This window comes from Herpailurus yagouaroundi, unplaced genomic scaffold (genome assembly GCF_014898765.1).
Source record: "Herpailurus yagouaroundi ecotype Mexico unplaced genomic scaffold, PumYag 29, whole genome shotgun sequence".
Taxonomy (NCBI): Eukaryota; Metazoa; Chordata; class Mammalia; order Carnivora; family Felidae; genus Herpailurus; species Herpailurus yagouaroundi.
The window spans coordinates 99,640,983-99,655,331 of NW_024412377.1; the positions used below are offsets into that span (position 1 = coordinate 99,640,983).

The window sequence follows — 14,349 nt, forward strand, 5'->3', positions numbered from 1 at the left end:
GCATGCCAACCACAATGTGGCTGATTCATAAACCTCAGCAGCGGGAAGAGACAGAACCACAGCTCTCCTTGGGAAACTAGGTAACAGATTCGCTACCAAGTTTCTCTCTCTACACCTGCCCTCAGCTAAACTGAGATTCTCAGGCCTCTCCACTTTTCCCATCTTGAGGCTCCACAACGCGGTAAATCTGTGATCACTTAAATCTCACAGCACAAATTTGCCTAAGCGTGTTAAACTTGGACTCACTGTGAGGAGGAGGGGGGAGCACCGCGCACACAGCATTGTTGCAGATAACAAACTGCTTCTTGGGGCCATGCTAGGGCCTCACAGCTGTGTTGGCAGATAAGCGGAACGGTGCAGTGTTCAGGGATCAGATTGTGCTATGCTTCTGTTCTCATCCACACCTTAGGACAATGCCGTCCTGCACTCACTGGAGACCTGCCCCACCCCAGTGGAGACAGGCTGACAGAGGAGCAGGGATGCTGTCCGACAAATCTCACAGGCTTTCAACATTTATTTATTTTGGGACAGAGAGAGACAGAGCATGAACGGGGGAGGGGCAGAGAGAGAGGGAGACACAGAATCGGAAACAGGCTCCAGGCTCTGAGCCATCAGCCCAGAGCCCGACGCGGGGCTCGAACTCCCGGTCACAGGCTTTCACTATTGCCTTTATTACTTACTGATTCCAACCCTGTCTCTCTCTCAATGTCCCACACACTGACTTTCCCAAAGAGAATCTGATTCAAGAAACACCCAGGTTGTATGGTGAGTTTTCATTTCAAAGCTTCCAAGTTCAGCTTTTGGAAATAATTTTGTGTAGGTTTCTAGATCTCTTGTCTTAATTGTTTAGCAATCTAAAAATCAATTACAGATAATTCTTGTAAAGTTCACCACACTCAGAATTAGTGTTCACCACACTCAGAATTAGCTTTGCACACAAAGCTGCCTAAGAATGTGGGCAAAATTTTAGCACTATTTAAGCCTTTGGTGTTAAATACAATTTCCTCTCTACAGTTCAACAATTATAACTGTCATTACTGTCTAAACATGCATAACTAAAAGAGATACATATATACACGTGCCTCTAAATACATATACACACATATATATACACATATACAAATATGTGTGTGTGTGTGTGTGTGTGTGTGTATGCCATCCTCCTAGTTTAAAGGATAAATGCTCTTTTTAATTGAATTATACCCAATCTCTAGAACATGTATGTAAAATCTAGTCATGGTCAGATTTCCTTTTGTTTAAAAATTTTTTTAAACGTTTATTTTTACTTTTGAGAGAAAGTGAGAGAGGGACAGAGACATGAAGCGGGGAAGGGCAGAGAGAGAGGGAGACACAGAATAGGAAGCAGGCTCCAGGCTCTGAGCTGTCAGCACAGAGCCCAATGCAGGGCTCAAACTCACAGACTGCTAGATCATGACCTGAGCTGAAGTTGGATACTTAACAGACCAAGCCACCCAGGCGCCCCAAGATTTCCATTTGTTTTATAATGAAGAGTGCTAGAGATTAGCATTTTAGACACCCTACCGTTGTTAGCAAACTCTCACCTCTAGAGGGAGCCAAAGACTCCCCCCTCTTTCACCCACCAAGGAAGGAGACCTCTGATTCTGCGAAGCACAAAATGGAAACTTTGGACACTTAAAAATGAGGCCAGTGTAGTCCAGGTGGAAAACGATTTCTCATTTGGATCATCTCTGTTCCATGTACAGTATTCTTCCGTATCATCTCCTGCCCCAACACCCCCTTCCCTTCCTCTTGCTCTGCCTCTAGCTTCTCTCAGCAACTGAGAGACTTCACCTTGCTTGAAACCTGGTAAGCTAGCCTACCAGTTTCATGGATGCAGGTAAAGGACAAAAAGCTCCAGGTAAGAGACAAAGACTTTCATGCTCACAGCAACAGTAATCACCGGGCTCAGCTTGTGTGCTGACCAAGAAGGAATGGAACAGACACCTCTAGCCTGCCTCTAGCCTTGGTGTCATGCCGAACAAAGGGGAGCTCGGCTCATCAGGCTAGGAGACCACATCCACATTTGAAAACACTCTCATCTAGTAACAAAATGTGTACAGGTCTGTAGAAGGGATCAACAAATTATGTTTTTGTGCCGCTAAGAAGGGTGGGCTAAGGATGTTTTTTTTCCATTTTAAAAGGGTTATAACAACAATGTGCCAGAGATCACAGGTGGCCCAAGAAGCCGAAAGTATTTGCTATCTGACCCTTTGTAGAAAAAGTTTGCTGATCCCTGCTCTCTAGCATCCTCTGTATTTGGGGCCCTGTCAGGGTATGGGGGAGAGGGGCGGTATGCCAAACAGAAGATTCAGGATCTCTCTCTCTCTCTTCTCTTTCTTCTTTCTTTCCTCTTTCTCCTCTTTCTTGTTCCATCAGAGGCACCAATGGCAGGCCTGATGGAACAGGGGCATTATGAGATGATCTTGCTCTTTCATTATTACCTCCCGTCCCTAGCATAAATGCCAGAGGCAGGTGGATTTCAGAAGATGGGGTAGAGATGATGACTGATTGTCACATCAACACTTTTGGTGACCAGCATCCTTCTTGTGCAGTTAATTTCCAACAGTTGCCACCCAGTCCTTAGAACAAACCTGATTTTCTTTCGGGAGATGACTTCTTCCTACCAACCACCACATTTCTCTACTACTATTCCACCAGCATGGGTTTTGTACCCAGCCAAATTGTCTCCTACCTCACAGGTGGGTTCACCTAGTGACATCTTTCTCAAGCCCCTCAAATGCCATGTGCTCTTGTTGCTAAGAGTGGTTTCCAAGCAGTATCAGAGTGTCTGGTAGCTTTGCCCATGGGTTTCACGTAAAGGAACCAATTAAGAACATTACCATTGCCAACTTTCAGTCAACACAGATTTACCCAAATCTCTGCTAACCAGGCAATGGTGTGATGCAGGGGATGGATTCCCCTGGTGTGACTGAGGGTCTCCATCAGTTTTGTTCTATCTTCTTTGATTCAGTTCTTCTCTCAGCTTTAGGAACAAAATCATCTTAACAGAGAAGCTTGAGATCAACTACACCTACGTTAGTCTTTGTAACACCTCTAATTCCTAGTTTTCCACCACGCTGCCACACTTTTCAGCCACAACTAGGAAGCCTTCTTGGAATATCACGTCATGTTTAGATGCTAAGTACAGTGCATGAGTCACGGAGATCTGAACCAATCTTGTCACACTGGTACATCAGAGTGATAGCCACAACGTTTCCACAGTAATTCTGGGGATCAGAGTGCTTTTCAATGGAATCACTAACTGAATGTCACCAACTACTGACCACCCAGTATTCCTGGATTAATGCATTTTTAACATACATTCAAAATTCTCCCCCAAGCATTCAAAATTTGATGGGACAGTTGTTTATTCTTCAACTACTCTGTCCAATGAAATATATTTTATGCTTTTATTTGTTTTGTTTTTTTCATGCCCAGTCAGTAGAAATGCCTGACATGGGAAACCCAGAGAAGTCAGCAATACTTTAAATAGTAAAATAGTTAATCGCGAAAAAATAGGGGGATGCTTGCTAGAGTAATTGCCACAGCTACATTAGCACCAAATGAATTCCTTAAGCTGAATGTTAAACAGGAAGAATCCATTAAGCAATGGTGTCTATAGGGCATTCTTAGCAACAAAAGAACGGGGAGGGGGGGCAGTTTTCTCCTCAGGGTTAAATTCATCACTGCAGCACCCCTGGAACATCATTTCAGAACTACTAACCTCCAGAGTCTGCATATTTTCACAAAAGGGAAATTGTTTTGTATTTTATGGGGAAACCAGTGAGACCCTTTGATCTCTGCATTTTACAATGCACACTTACTAGAATGTAATTTAGGAGAGAAAGGTGAGGGCTGCCAAGGAAGGGAAGATACACTCACCTCAGGCACCGAGAAAGCAAAAGCAGGGGCACAGAGCAGTGGTACAGAGAGCTGACTGCCTCCTAGGGAGATCTGCTGACAGGGCCCCGAGGTGTTATGGCATTTGGTCAGAGAGTGCCATTACCCTTTATGATACCATCTCCAAAAAGAGATTAGGAATTTTAGTAAATACTTTCTCACTTAAGTTTATAGATCTGTCACACATGAACATTTCTAAAGTTTTATAGGATCATCTCACACTTTCTGCTTTTTCACTTGCCTGCTTTTGTGTTTGGCGAATGCGATGATAGGTGGTAAAACCATTTTACCTATTATTGTCTGAGCTGGATCCAAGGTGCGGATGAGATGCAGGGTGAGTAGTTCTGGTGGGCAGGAGGGATCCAGCAGCTTGGCAGGCAAAGGGGCGAGTCAGCTAAAGCAGAGAGCATCAGGTAGGGCTACAGGATACAGAGTCTTGGAGATCAGGGGTGGGGGAGCAGCAATGATTGCACTGGCAGGAACCCTCCAGCAAAGATGGTCAGGACTGGGTGTGGGTGACTCTGGACCCATAGATTTTATTGCAGTATTCCATGGTTTATGTACAGGGTCAAGAGGGCCAGGAGTGTTTGGATACATGTATTAATGCAGGAAACTTAGGAAACTTCACCACTAATGTCCTAACCAGGACTTGCAAACGATTGCCTTTCACTGCAAGGAGAAAGCAATTAAAGACTAGATAACAGGCATACACAGATCATGGTCTAGATACCATGAATGTGGATCCCATGAATTCTGTGTCAAAAGTAGAAGCAGATTTCTTTGTCTCACACAAAGCTCCTATCTTTCCTGTATCAGTTTTGGGCCAAAAAGTGGCATGAAGTCCATCCTCCAGATTGGGTTTTTTTTTTTTTAAAGGCTAAGAATAACTCAATTGATAAAGATTCTGATTCCAATTTTTGTGTCTGAAGATTCTTTACCACCAGCCACTCAATGGAGCAGGAAGGACTGTGTGTGTTATATCCAGACTCTGACACTTACTAGCTATGTGACCTTGAACAAACTAACCTCTCTCGGCATCGGTTTCATTGTTTGTAATATAGGGATAATGACAGTAGGCTCCTCATAGGGTTATCACAAATGAAAACTTATGGCCAAAACTTTCTATGGTCCTAGAGTCAGTTTGGCAACAGAACCAGGAATAGAATTCAATAAAGTAAATTTGTCAGTATTTGAAGGTATAGGTTCATATATTAATAGTAGGCACCTATCAGGTCAATTATTACCATGGTTTATTATCAGCCCAGTCTGTCTTCCTTCTTGTAGCAGGATCAAATGTGAAAATGTCTTAAGCCTTACAAAAGAGGGTCACTACATAATTATGTAGAGGCTGGCTAAGCATGGGACACAGCCATGATGCATAACTCCTTCAAATAAAATTGACATGGCTTGACTTCCTTTCAATGCACTAATTCTGCATCATGGATATCAAGTAGAGAGGAGACCTTCTGTGTCATGGAACCCCATGCCCGATCATCCTCTCTTAGGAGAAGAACCCTTTATACTGGCAAACTTGATCTTGAACACTGGATTCTATTTAAGTGGGAAAAGAGCTCCCATTGTAGAAGACTCGAGCCTGTAAAGTTGAAGAGAACAAGGGTTGTGGTTGCCTAAAACAAGGGCTCTGTGGTTCACCAATGTAATCCAAATCATTTCTATCATTCTGTACAAGGAGCATACATGGGGGCACATATACTGCCACATTCCCAAATTGAAAGTGAGGGGGAAAATAACTTAATGAAACATTTTCTAAGGCAGCATCTAATAATAATAGCTGTCAATTGGTCTGACCCAAGCTCACGGATATTTGCAGATTTATTTACCATAATATCAAATAATGATTTCTACAAAGATGCCTTTTATTTTCATTTGTTGCCAGGTCCCATTTCTTTTATTACTTTACAATCAGATCTGGACTAAGCAAAGGCATTTAATGGCTCAAACGGGAGTTTGTGGATTCTAATTATAAACTTGGAATTAAGAAGCCCAGTTTCTACTTCTTTCCCCTTCTCTGCCTTTAAAAGGTTTTGAATTTAAGCCAAATCACCTCAGATTTCATACTGCAGGGATGTGAAATTCTGCTGTTACTATGTGCTAGGTCAACTGATTAGAATTCCCTTTATTTTGAAAAAATGCCTAAAACTCTGACCCATGCGGGTATTTGCACCCTACCCCTTATCTTCATTACTATTCTGGGTATGGTATCAACACAAGATACCACAGGGCAGAAACGAAATCAGGAGACTCGGGGGAATAGCGGCCATGAGGCGTGGGGTTAGCCAAGGACAGGTGGAGGAAACAGTGGGTGTTTATTACCCATACCCACCCTGCCCCCAACTAATCTTTCTTTCTGGTCACCCCTGATTCTAGCCTGTGATTGAATTCTTGGCACATCTCTGCTGTAGGTATCACTTTCCTGGTCAGGGCTTGGCAACAGGGCCTTACTCCTCTCACTCTGGATCTTCATTCCATCCCTGCTTTCTGCCCCAGTCTGTGCTGCTGCCTCTTGCCTGACCTAAGCCTCCCTGCCTTGGCTCCCAGTTCCTGAATCCACTCAGCTACTGACTTTGTCTCTTTGACTTTGGTTTTAATCTAACAAAAGACCCACAACCCCCCTGCCTTCACCCAGGCCAACAGATATTACTCATACTACTCAGCAATAAAGAGGCACAAATGTTTGATACACGTAACCACTGAGAGATGTCAAGGGCATTACACAAAAGCAGAAAGAAAAAGGGGAATCTCAAAAGGTTACATGCTGTGTGGTTCCATTTCTATCACATTCTCAAAATGACAAGATGATAGACGTGCAGAACAGATGAGCGGTTGCCAGGAGTTGGGTTGGGGAGATGGTAGGACTGACTATAAAGGGGTAGCATGAGGTAGTTTGGTTGTGGTGAAAGAACAGTTCTGGACCTTACTGTGTGCTGAGGTTATAAAAATCTATATGTGCGACAAAATTTCTTAGAACTATACCCCCCCACAAACACAATGTAGAGAACAGATGTAAAAAGAGAAACCTGGTAAAAGCCTAAAGAAGGTCTGTATCTGAGTACATTACCGCAGCAATATCAATTTCCTGTTTTGACAAGATACTAAGGTTTTGTATGATGTCTGTGAGGGTAGCTGGATGAAGGGTAAACAGAAACTCTTTGTACTATTTTTGCAACTTCTTGCAAATCATAAACTACTTTAAAAATTATTTATAGGGGCGCCTGGGTGGCGCAGTCGGTTAAGCGTCCGGCTTCAGCCAGGTCACGATCTCACGGTCTGTGAGTTCGAGCCCCGCGTCAGGCTCTGGGCTGATGGCTCAGAGCCTGGAGCCTGTTTCCGATTCTATGTCTCCCTCTCTCTGCCCCTCCCCTGTTCATGCTCTGTCTCTCTCTGTCCCAAAAATAAATAAACGTTGAAAAAAAATTAAAAAAAAAAAAATAAAGAAAAAAAAAATTATTTATAGGGGCACCTGGGTGGCTCAGTCAGTTCAGCATCTGACTTCAGCTCAGGTCATGATCTCACACTCTGTGCGTTCGAGCCCCGTGTTGGGCTCTGTGCTAACAGCTCGGAGCCTGGAGCCCGCTTCAGATTCTGTGTCTCCCCCTCTCTCTGCCCCTCCCCTGCATGCTCTGTCTCTCTCTGTCTCAAAAATAAATAAAAACATTTTTAAAAAATTAAAAAAATTATTTATAAATATGTATAACTTCTCACTAGTAAAGTCATGACTTGCATTCCACAGCATGTCCCAGGAAAGGACAAAAAAAAAAAAAAAAAAAGACATGTAGAGTACCAAAACCCTAACTCATTTCCATCCCATTTTTTTCTATCACTTTTTTAAAGTTTATTTATTTTGAGAGAGACAGAGAGTGTGAGCAGGGGAGGGACAGAGGTGGGGAGAGGGAAAGACAGAGGATCCCAAGAAGGCTCCATGCTGACAGTAGACAGCCCTACGTGGGGCTCGAACTCACAAACTGTGAGATCATGACCTGAGCTGATATTGGACACTTAACACACTGAACCACCCAGTTGCCCCTTCCATCACATTCTTAAAATGAAAGTATCATGTGGAATTTAGTGTCAAGTTTACAAAGCCTTGGTATTGAAAAAACAAAACAAAACTGGCTGAGTCATGTGATTTATTCTGTGCTACGTCTTCAAGTGGCAGAACTCAAACAGGGGGCACATAAAACGGAGGTGACTTTCAAACTAAACATGCCACATCATTCAAATCTGGCTGGCTTTTCTTTTGGCAATTGTTTTCTACCATATAGTTCTTATTCTCCTGTGCAGATTATAATTTCTTCTTCACATGAACAGCAGTCCCTGGCATACATGACTGCTGCATAGAAAGTGATCTTGAGGCTATGTGAAAAAGGAACAGGGTGATTCTCTCTATTCACGAATTCCTGAAAAGTATCAAAGAAGACAGTAAAATAATTCTTAAGATTATTTTTAAAAATGGCACCTTGGGGCTCCTGAGTGGCTCAGTCAGTTGAGCATTCGACTTTGGCACAGGTCATGATCTCGCAGTTGACAAGTTCGAGCCCCACATCGGCTCTATGCTGACAACTCAGAGCCTGGAGCCTGCTTCGGGTTCTGTGTCTCCCTCTATCTCTGTCTCCTCTCCCTCAGGAGCCTCCCCCGCTCGTGCTCTGTCTCTCTCTGTCTCAAAAATAAATAAACATTAGAAAAAAAATTTTTGTAATGGCACCTTAAGACAATAGTTGTTCTCATGTGACTTGAGCACCTTGAGGTCATGAAGAAAGGAAGTGGTTGGATTTTTTTACTTTGACTTGACAAATGAGTCAAGGTGTTCACAATCTCCATCTTTGTCTGCTGAGAAAAGGTAACTACGGGTGAACACGTATTCCCAGTTCTCAAAAGATAGTAAGGTACAAGTATTTATGGCACACCGAATGACTGTGAAGACTATAGGAGGGATGTGCCAGTTGGGACACTTTCCTCCATAAGTGTCTGTCCTACTTTACTAATCCAAGGGCTCTGGAATTTTTCTTTGTATTTGCAGAGGTTGCTTTCATATGCTCGAAGTATGAGTTTACAGGAAATCAAAATGAGTACCTAAGAGTTCATTCCTTCTTAGGAAAGGGACAAAGTATGAGGTTCAAGAGTCCAAAGAAGCTGCTAGACTTTCAGTAGAACATTTACAATGGTGGTCATCATAGGTCTAATTTGCTTTTCATTATGAAATTCTTAGCATTTGATCTGTGAAAGAAAGGGCTCAAAGGGGAGAAGCTCTGCTCCCAAGGACTGCAGAGCTAATGAAGAGCCAAGACAGGGCTGGGGCAGGGTCGGGCCAACAACAACAGGGCTGGGGCAGGGCTAATGGTGTACATGGTATCATTAAAGAAGGTTATGAACTAGCCGGGATGACAGCATCCTTCAGATCTCAAACACCAAACTCGGGGAAAATCATTAGCAAGCAGAGGTAAGAAGTTCTATTTCAACCTACTGCATGCAGCTATCCAGTTGTCCTAGTGCCATCTGTTGAAACCACCATTCTTTCCACACCGGATGGTCTTGGCCATTTTGTTGAAAATCACTTAGCCATAGATATATGTTTGTTTTTAGACTCTGAACTCTGTTTCACTGACATATATGCCTAAACTTGTGCCAGTACCACAATATCTTGATCACTACTGCTTTGTAGAAAGTCTTGAAATTAGGAGTTGTAAGTCCTCCTAGATTTTAAGTAATAGTTTATTAATTAATTTGTTGTCCTTTTTTGAGATGGTTTGGCTATTCTGGGTTCTTGGAAATTCCATATGAATTTTAGAGTTTAGAAATTGCTATGTCAATTTCTATAGGGAAGTTAGCTGGATTTTTTTGTTGTTGAATCTGTAGAATAGATTTTAGAATATTCCCATCTTAATAACTGTGTCTTCCAATCCATGAACATTGGATATCTTTCCATTTGTTTAGGTCTTCTTTCATTTTTTTCAGCATTTTTTTTTTAGTTCTTAGAGTATAAGTTTTACACTTGTTTAATGCATCTCTAAGTATTTTATTCTTTTTGGTGAAATTATATAACTAGAATTGTTTTCTTAATATCATTTTTAGATTGTTCATAGCTAGTGTATAGAAATAAAATTAATTTTAGTATATGAATCTTATATCCTGCAATCTTGCTATTTTGGGTTGAATTGTGTCCCCCCCCCAAAAAAAAGAAAGATATATTGAAAAAAGGATATGTTGAAGGCCCTTAATACCTCAAAATATGATCTTCTTTAGAAATAGGGTCATTGCAGATGTAATGAGTTAATGTGACATCATACTAGAGAAGGGTAGGCCCTTGACCCCATATGATTAGTGTCGTTACAAGAAAAGGAGAGTGACACACAAGACAAAGATAGCCACATGATGATTAAGGTAGAGATTGACATGATGCATTTACAAACCAAGAAATACCAAGGACTACCAACAAACATAAGAAACTAGCAGAAGCAAGGAAGGACACTACCGAGTCTCAGAGGGACTGTCAACACCTTGATTTAGGATTTTTAGCCTCCATAACTGTGAGAAAATACATTTCTATTGTTTTAAGCCACTAAGATTGTGGTACTTTGTTAGAGCAGCTCTTACAAACTAATATACTTGCTAAATTTGCTTATAGTTTTAATAGTTTTTTAGTGAAATACTTAAGACTTTCTATATACAAGATCGTATCATCTGCAAATAGTTTTAACTACTTTCCAATATGGAGGTCTTTTATCTCTGTTTCTAGTTTAATCACCTTAGTTAGCATAAATTTCTATACTGTGAAAACTGTAAAAAGGTAATGTTGGGTTTGTTATACTTGCAATACCTTTAACCACATCACAACGAGGTGGGGAAACGTATAGAGTTATGTGGGAGTAACAGTTCTGTCTCACTGGAATTAAGTTAGTGTAAACCTGAAGTTAATTCTAGGACAAATTACCAAAACTGACTCAAGAAGCAATAGACACCATGAATACGTCTTAAAAAAAAAAAAAGGTATTAAATTAGTAATTACTAATTAGCAATCAGGGGCCCCTGGGTGGCTCATTGGTTAAGGCTTGGAAATTCGACTTGGTTTTGGCTCAGGTCATGATCTCAGAGTTGGTGGGATCGAGTGCCATGCTGGCAGCACAGAGCCTGCTTGGGATTCTTTCTCTCCCTCACTTTCCCTGCCCCTCCCCTGCTCATGCACTCTCTCTCTCTCTCTCTCAAATAAATAAATAAATAAATCTTTAAAAATAAAATAAATTAGTAATAAAAAAAAAAAAACCACCCACAAAGAAAGTCCCAGGCTCAGATGCCTTCACTACTAAATTCTACCAAATATTTTTTTTTTTAATATTTTTTTTTCCAACATTTATTTATTTTTTGGGACAGAGAGAGACAGAGCATGAACGGGGGAGGGGCAGAGAGAGAGGGAGACACAGAATCGGAAACAGGCTCCAGGCTCTGAGCCATCAGCCCAGAGCCTGACGTGGGGCTCGAACTCCCGGACCGCGAGATCGTGACCTGGCTGAAGTCGGACGCTTAACCGACTGCGCCACCCAGGCGCCCCTATTCTACCAAATATTTAAAGAAGAATTTTGTTTTGTTTTTGAAAAGAAGAATGTGTTTTATAAAAATTGTTTGTTTTGTGAATTTGTTACTATCTGGAGTTATTTTCTTAGCCCAATACGGTTTTGCTCCATGTACATCTTTTGGGCTATTATTGGCAAATATGTTATGTTTTTATGAGTTACAGGCCCAACATTATATTATATATATGTATATATATATGTGTGTGTGTGTGTGTGTGTGTATACACACACACACACACACACATATATATAGTTTTATACAATTGCTTTCTAAATCAGTTTAAAGAGAAAGGGAAAAGATGCATTCATTATACCATCTTTTATAATTTTATAATGCTCTTTTTTCCCTGTGGATTCAAATGACTTGCTTACAGCCTGAAGAATTTCCTTTAGTATTTCTTGAAAAGCAGACCTGTTATCAATAAATCGTCTCTGTATTTTTGTTTACCCAGGGTTATCATTATTTTGCTTTCATTTCTGAAATATAGCTTTGCTGGCTATAAGATTTTCAGTTAACAGTGTTTTTTTTTCTTCTTTTCTGCTCTTTGAATATGTTATTCCACTGTCTCTGGCCTCTACTGTCTCTGATATAAAGTCAGCTGTATATGGATCTTGTTTTATTATCAAGTCTGACCATCTCTGCCTTTTGATTAGACTGTTTAATTCATAAATATTTAATGTCATTGATATAGTTGAACTTACATCTTCCATTTTACTTTTTGTTTTCTATGTATCATGTCTCTGCCCCCATTCCACTTTCATTGTTTTCTTTTTCATTGACTTAATATATTCTAATGTAGCATTTAAATTTCTTTAGTGATTTCTCACTACATTTTAAAATCATTTCCTTAGTGACTTCTCCCTTATAAGTGGTGAGTCATTTTTTTTCTTGCTGCTTTCAAGATTTTTTCAAATGTTTACAAATCATATATCTGAGAAAGGGTTCATTTCCAAAATATATAAGGAACTCCAAAAACTCAGTAGCAAAAAGAAATTAAGTAAGCTGATTTTTTTTAAAAAAATGCACAAGAGACCTGAAGAGACATTTACCCAAAAAGACATACAAATGGCCATAGGTACACAAAATGGTGTTCAACATCACAAATTATGAGGGCAATGAAAATCAAAACCACAATGAGATATTATATCACACCTGTTAGCATGGCTATTAACAACAACAACAACAACAAAAAGATAACAAATGTTGGTAAGAATGTAGAGAAGAAGGAAGCCTTGTACACTGTGGGAATGTAATTCATATAGCCATTATGCAAAACATAATGTAAGTTCTTCAAAATTCCAACAATATGTATGATCCAGGAATGCTACTTCTTCTTCTTTTAATGTTTCAAGTTTTTAGTTAAATTCTAGTTATTTAACATAAAGTGTTATATTAGTCTCAGGAGTAGAATTTAGCGATTCATCACTTACCTGTAACACCCAGTGCTCATCACAACAAGTCCCCTCCTTAATATCCATCACCAATTTAGCCCATCCTCCTACCCATCTCCTTTCCAGCAACCCTCAGTTTGTTCTCTGTAGTTCAGAGTGTCTTTTATGCTTTGTTTCCCTGTCTCTCTTTTTTTCTTTCCCCTATATTCATCTGTTTCGTTTCTTAAATAAGTGAAATCATGTGGTATTTGTCTTTCGCTGACTTATTTCGCTTAGCATAATACACACTAGCTCCATCCACATCAGTGCAAATGGCAAGATTACATTATTCTTTTATAGCTGGGTAATATTCAGCCATATATATATATAGTATATATAGTATATATATATATTATAGTGTATGTATACTATATAATATATATATATATATTATATATATATATATATATATATACCACCTCTTCTTTATCCATTCATCAGTTGATGGACATTTGGGCTCTTTCCATAATTTGGCTATTATAGATAATGCTGCTATAAACATCAGGGTGCATGTGTCTCTTCAAATTAGTATTTTTGTATCCTTTGGGTAAATACAGGAATCCTACTTCTTGGCATATACCCCAAAGAACTGAAATCAGTATTTCTAAGAGATATCTGTATTCTGACATTCACTGCAGCATTATTTACAGTGGCAAAGCCATAGAATAATCTAAATGTCCATTGATAGATGAATGGATTCTTAACATGTGGTATAAATGAAATTTCATTCAGCTTTAATAAAGAAGACAGTCATGTCATTTGCTACAACATGGATGAACTTGAAAGACATTATGCTAAATCAGACACAAAAAATCAAATACTATCTGACCCCACTATTTCATGAACCTAAAATTGCCAGAGAAGGGTGAGAATCAGAGAGTAGAACAGTGGATCCTAGCAGCTGTAGACACGGAAACAAAGAGGTGTCAATCAAAGGGTACAAAATTTCAGTTTCACAAGAGGAATAAATCCTAGAGCTCTACTGCAAGACATGGTGCATACAGTTAACAATATTGTAATGCATATTTAAAAGCTTGTTAAGACAGAGGTTGACAATGACAGGGGATGTATTTATTAGTACTGTTCTGGTACAAGGATTTTAATACACTGTCTCCAATCCTCCCTGCTACTCTATAGGTGATGTTTGTAATTACAACTGGCTGTAAGCTGTTGGGAATAGAGAATGAGAGGTTCTGGAAGAGTGATGATCACAGTTAAAATCTACAAGATAAAGATACTGTTTATTTTTTTTTTCTAGATTAGCTTACTGAAGCTCAAAATCATACAACTTGCCCAAAATCATACAACTCCCACATGAGAGATTTAGGATTTAAGACCAGCTTTGCCTTGAAGCCTGTGTCTATCCTGTGCTTCTTTGCTTCTTTCCTGATATCCTAATGGGAATATAGAA

General features: G+C 40.0%; 1 protein-coding gene across 2 annotated transcripts in view; it reads right to left on the minus strand.

Moving 5' to 3' along the window:
• SV2C (synaptic vesicle glycoprotein 2C) overlaps positions 1-14,349 on the minus strand; it is a 229,578-nt gene that overhangs the window by 136,851 nt on the left and 78,378 nt on the right. The gene's annotated exons all lie outside the window — the stretch shown is intronic.